The sequence below is a fragment of the Gavia stellata genome, chromosome 9 (assembly GCF_030936135.1).
Source record: "Gavia stellata isolate bGavSte3 chromosome 9, bGavSte3.hap2, whole genome shotgun sequence".
In the NCBI taxonomy this organism is placed as follows: domain Eukaryota; kingdom Metazoa; phylum Chordata; class Aves; order Gaviiformes; family Gaviidae; genus Gavia; species Gavia stellata.
The window spans coordinates 34862261-34868907 of NC_082602.1; positions in this window are offsets into that span (position 1 = coordinate 34862261).

The window sequence follows — 6647 nt, forward strand, 5'->3', positions numbered from 1 at the left end:
TCTGTTTGATAACCTTTGGCTGTCAAACACAGCATGCTCCCCAGACAGCAGGCCATGCCAGGTAATGTACAGCAGAAGATGCACACTTCTTCTTACCAAGTCGTTGCACTTACATCTAAAGAACTGTGTACCAATAAAAACTGAAATGTACTGAAATTTAGAGACACTTAGTCGATGAAATCATACCATCCGATTATATTTTCTGTTCGGCTTTTATTTCCGTTTTCAGCGCTACTCAGTACGTTCAAATAGTAAAGTTCATTTAAAAATGAACATAAAAGCTTTCATGAGCCTTGCATCTCCTGCTCCATTCTGTACATACATGACTTGTTAGCATATCGTGTGGCAGGAAACCTTGGACTGCTCATTATCCTAAATGAGGGCAGATTTAACAATTTGGATAAAGTTCAGCAAATTTCCCACTGACATTGGTAGGAACAGGCCAGGGGAGATGGAAGAAAATGAGAATGTGCAAGACACCCAAAAAGGCAGAAACGCACTTGATAAATCTGTGATTTCAGGCAAAGATATTAAAGATTCTATTTTAAAATTTTACTTGTATCCTGAAGAGTAATTGGTGTACTTAAATAGCTGGTTTTGAAAACAAATGGAAGCAGTTGTGCTTAGCTGTTGCCACTGCAAAAATTTATTCTGGAATGTACTGAACTATGAAAAATATCACAGAAAATTGGTAAAATCCGCGGCTCATTTCAATGCCAAATTGCATTTGAAAGACTTTAATCAACAGACTATGAGAAACCCAACTCATGATTTAAAGCCCTGATTTCATTTACACCAAGATAACACAACTGATTTCAGTAGAGGTACTTCTTATTTACATGACTGTAAGAACTTAAAATCTGAAACGTTAACAATGAGGAGAGGCCTTCAAAGTAGGAAGCTCCCATCTGCTACACAAAAAACCCTTTAGAATCTCATTTTAGACTTGCAAAGTTTATTTCCCAGTTATACCGCCTATGTTTCTAAAGCACTCCAAGAACACGGCACTGCATAGGTGTTACTATATACATTAAAGGCTGGATTCACAGACCTTGGTTTACATTATACTGCAGCCACCCGTTCTAGAGGTGACACTCACACCAGTAGTGTTTCTGCTGCCAGGTTTCCTTCAGACAGTTACCCAGGAACAGCTCTAACTCCTACCAGAGCTGCAGCAGTTGGAGCTGCTGATTCAGCATGTTCTCCAGCTGCCCTGTCAGACTCCAGTCTCACCTGGAAACGTCCTCTGGCTCCCTCAACTTAGTACAAGACTTACAGCACCACTGTCCCCAGCACCATTTTCTCTGCCAGGGCATGTGGTAGAACAGATGCTATGAAAAAACAGAGCTCACATGAGAAAGTCAACTAGACTAGTGTGGTTCAAACTCCCATGCACCAGGACTTCTATTGAAAGTTTCCTGCTTCTACTACCGAAGCCAGAGCATCCCTGAGAGAATTTTTAAAAATTTTTTCCTCCTAACAGTCTTCACTCATAATTGGCAATGCAGTTTTACGAGCTGAAAAGACAAGAGGACAAGATGTTTAAGTTTCCTCAAAAATCTCTAAAGCAAATGAGCATGCTTTTGACTGTACCGATTTCTAAGAAAATTAATTTTCACTTAAACCCAAGGACTAACCACTTCATCCTCACTCCTGTAAGAGATTCAGAAAGCAAAACCAAACACGACTGTAATTTTACTGTAATTTCAGAACCTTCAAAGGACTTTTTGAATACGGCTAACAGTTCAGCATTTTGCCCAAGTATGTTTTCACATGAATTTAAACAGAAAGTGATCGGTTAATATACATTCTACAGATGGACAAACCTAGCCTCGTATGATGAGACATCATAGGTAACAGTAGAAAGTAAGACTAGATGCCATACTGCAAACTGTATTCTGGCCAGAAAACACAAGGCATTTTAATCCACAAGAATACATGCATAGAAATCATAGACTGTTCAGAGTATCATAGGTTCAATACATAAAACCAGGCTTCAAACTTCATGAACATTCATCTTGGTGCTCGTGATGGGTTCGCAAACACAGCTTTTAAGTTTTTACTTCCAAATCAGCCAATGCTGAAACGCACACAGAGTATCATGAACCTAGAGGGACTCAGATTTTTTTTTTTTTAAACACATCTAAATATTTTAGCTCCTATGTTTTCACAGTTTAAACACAAAGAAATCTGTGACAGGCTCATTGCTAGACTACACTAGGCTGTGGTTAAGCCCACTCCTTTTGGAGAAAGCAACATGATTTGATGTTGTTAAGATCTGGGTTTTTTTTCAATTCAAAGCCAAGAGTCACATTTTAGTTTCATTAACCTTAAACCAGCAAGCCATTTTTAGTTTCAAATCATTCTGTAAGTCTCAGCTAAACACATTTACTATCTGAAGATTCAAAAATACCAGAGTAAAAGAGCAGATAATAAAACATGTTTTTAATCTTTCAGTAAGATACAGACAGGGAAAATATAAACAAACATACCCTTCCTGTAAGGTACACAGCACAAAACAGCTTTGAAGAGAATCCTGGTAGAAAACTGTATTCTATTTCAGGCTTGCCTAAATAAATCAGGGGAATTTGTCCCACACCCCTCACTTTGAACTTGGAGAAAGCTCTGACTCACTCCTTTGTAATACTTTCTAGTATAAGGAGGTTCACAGGGTCAACTTTTATCCCTAAGCTTGTGGAACATTCCTCAATACCTCCAACTCCAGCAGCTTTATGCATGCCAAAATACAGACTGCATAACTCTAGCAGCAACATTTAAACACACAGAAACTGAATTACAGGTTAAGTAATTCCAGTAGTGCTCCTACCTTGTTAGTTATGCCTAGACCCCTTCATAAATTGCACTGAAAAAAAAAATAAGCCCAAGTGTTTCAAAGCTTGCAATTTAAGTGAATTTTTTTAAAACAAAGTTTTATGTTGTTCTTTGCATCTGACAGCAAAGAAATAAAAATGTTTCATTAGGTTAGTATTAAATGCATATTTAAGTTTGATAAAAAACTTACTGCTAAACTAAACTTGAGTTTCTTCAACTTTGTTCTATAAAGAAGAAAGAATTAAGGTGAAGGAATTTTATTTTCCTTTTATGTTGCCTTTAAATTGCAAAAATACCTATGGTATTTAAAAACAGCTTTCAGAAAATGAAGTAGCACCATGAATTAAAACTTGAGATGAAGAAATACGGTTTTCAATAACCAATTTTACAGCAATAAAAAACTTGACTTGGTAAAACAATATTCATATATTCAACTAGAAATTAAGAAATCATCATCAAAACCTTAAAAACATTCTAAGCTCCTCTGGACTATATGTAGTTAGGACTGATGGGGGGGGCACAGTAAAGAAATCTCAGTTTTTGTGAATTATGTCCAGGCTGATACAAACCTGAAGATAAAAAAAAGGGGTACTTAACACAGGCTTTCAACATCCATCTGTAAGTATTAAAACATGCACAGAGCACAGAAATAAAATACTTTTGCAATACAGGGGAACATTAAAAATGATACCTGAGGTCAGTGTGTATTTCTGCTAAGAACCAGATGCAAATGCAACAGATTGGCTCCTTGTGCATGAAAAGCAAGTACAACTCTGTTGACTAAAAACATACATAAAGTGAGAAACACAGCAAAATAGACAGGGTACAAAAACCTACACTTAACAATAAGTGAATCACAACCCACAACTTAAGTATCCATATGTATTTTCTACAATGAAAATAGTTAGGAAGGAATGCCTATTTCTACAGCCTTAGTAAACTAAGATTTGGACATACTTGAATACTTCTAATGAGACTGCATCTTGCCTTCCTTTTATTTAGAAGTCATACAGACAGAAAAGACTCCAGCAATACCTGCCTAAGATTTTGCTGTAGAAGCCTTTCAGTAAAACGTCACTTTTCTAAACTGTGCAGCTTGTCAGACATTTGTTGGTAGATGCTGGGAACTTGTAAAACGTATTTAAAGCATGCTATCGCGTACCTTGCCAAATTTCCATGTACACATCCTGGAGGACAGGTTCTATATTGTTTCTTAAAAGGCCATAAAGCAAAAAGATGCTGGAAGGCATGCTCTCAGACATCAACACAACATCACCTTGTATACTGGCCCTAAATCTTCTTCAAAATGCAATATATATTCAGCAATGTATGTTGGTCCTCTGACCTCAGGTATTGACCATTTCAAAATATATTAGCAATACATATGAACAGCTGTTACACTTCTAGAACAAGGTCTTGTTATATGCATACTGCAAGTTTATAGTAATTTGCTCACTTCTGAAAATGTCACTTTAAAGTGATTTGAGAGATGTTTCATGGACTTCCGTATCCTTATTCCATGGTGTACATAAATCCAAGTAGGAGCCAAGATTAATCAAGGAATAATATCCTAGAAACAATCATATTTTATTTTCTTAAAGTCTGTCTGAAATTAGCCGTGTTTTTAGATAATTAGTCACAAATACAACAGAAATTTCTCCTAGAAAACCATAGCATATACCTGTAAATGAAAGAAGCCCTAATTCAAACTAAGATAGCAAGAGTTCAGAAAATAGTGTTGGACCTCAGTCCTCCTCCGAATATTCGCAAATACACAGGACAGATTTATTTTCTACAGAATACAAGCTTTACACTTAAAACAAAGCAAGCAGCAAGGCATCCATGTTTCCAGCATTTGACTGTACAACAGTGATCCGGTACGGTAGCTGTAGCATGGAAGAGCAGCTCCAAGAGGTTGATTCCATCTTTATGGTCTAAGGTGTATTCACGTAGCCTCCTTGTGCTTTCAGGTGCAAGTAAAACTGAAGTAGAAATTGTTCTACAAATATATATTGCAAAATTAAATGGTCCTTTTAATAACTAAGAGGGTTATTTTCCCTGCAGTCAGTAACTGAGTTGGAAGACTTGAACTAAGCAATAAATTGTATCAATTGGTCTTTCCCATCATGCTTGATAACCCAACATTAAAGGAAACAAATCACTTGTGGAATGAAAAAGATCTGCTTCATTGAAAGGACCAAAAAGAAACCACAAAGAGCATTTTTCATGGAACAGCACCCCAATAATAATTCTCCATTTATTAATGTCAAAGAACTAGCGACTCAAATGGAGGACGGCTGCTTTTCATTGTCACCCATGATATTTAAACTACAGAGTTGGCTCCAGTAAGTCAATTTCCATCTGGGAAACGTAAGCATTATTCAGAGTTTCATGTGGTAGACTTGTGATTCTTATTCAATTCCTACCCACCCCTGCTCCAGAAATTATACATTTAAAGAATGGGAAGGCACTGAACAAGCAGCTGTGTGCATATCAAACTACTTCAATTATACGAACAAAAGGGTCAATACAGGCAAACAATAGAATGCCAAGCTAAGAGGTCTAAATTAAGCAAAGACCTACAAATTCAGACGCTTAATGCAATTTGTCTAAGTTTTCTTTATTTAGTCAACTTCGGTATTCTAGCTTGGCTGTTTAATGTGAATCTATTTCCTCAGGAACAAAAAAGAAAATGGCCAAAGGTTATGTGTTTTCTATTTTTGTAATTTTGAAGCAACATTATTTTAAGCAAGGAGATAAAGCAAGTTTGCATCTGAAAGGTCACAATCCTTTAGATACTGCCGCACTACCTGCGTAAGCCTTTTAAACTTGATTTTAAATGTGTTTGACAATCTGACTTGGCACTGATGCTGCCTCATCACGTACACTAGCCTGGCATGCGTACCACCTAGTCTCACCATTTTTCCCTTTCCTCCTCCTCCCTTCCCCGCAAGTGGCTGGGAAAGACAGCTGCTGAGTATCTGGGATCAGCGAGAACCTGGGTTCATACAAAGCATAGCAACTGATCCCTTGTTTTCAAAAGGAAATACTCAAATGCCATCACCCATCACTACACAAAAGTCAGCTTACACTGAATTCCCTGACACAATTCCATTAAGTGTTTTTCTTCTAAACAAAAAAAACACTGTCTATGCAATTCTGGCATCTTACTGACAGTCTGAATACTAAGATACAAGGTAAAGCAATGCTTCTTTCCGCAGCATATCAGGAATACTTTAATAACCAAGAGAATTCAGATGAGCTTTAATCAAAGCATGAGTGGCTGTGTATTTAAGAAAGAATAACTTGTGTTCAAATAATCACTACTGATGTCAAATTAACTTTCTGAATCATTACCCTTTAAATGTCAGGGAGCAGAGCATGTCACTCACATCCATCATCTAGATCAGCAAAAATCCCCAGAAAGACGAGAGAATCAGTGTTCACTCATCAACAGTCCTGTTTCTTTTTGAAGTAAAACATTCAGTAAACATTTCAGCATTTTCTTTGATTTGAAGTGATGGTAAAGGTAGTGGGGAAGGATTTTATCCATGTGATACTGAAAAACACAAATATCTTTTTTTTTTTTTTAAACAATCAACTAGATTCACGGAAGTTGGCTGAAATGAAACACGACAAAGACCTTCCCAGCAGCTATTGCCTTGCAATAGCCTTTTTATGAACATAAACATTATTATATAGTGAAACCCTTAAATCTACCAATGTTGAACAGCACCACATATGATCAGAACAAATAAATTCCCACTCAGGTTCAAAAGAACAACTTCTTTTCACTATTACAGCAGCAATCCAGA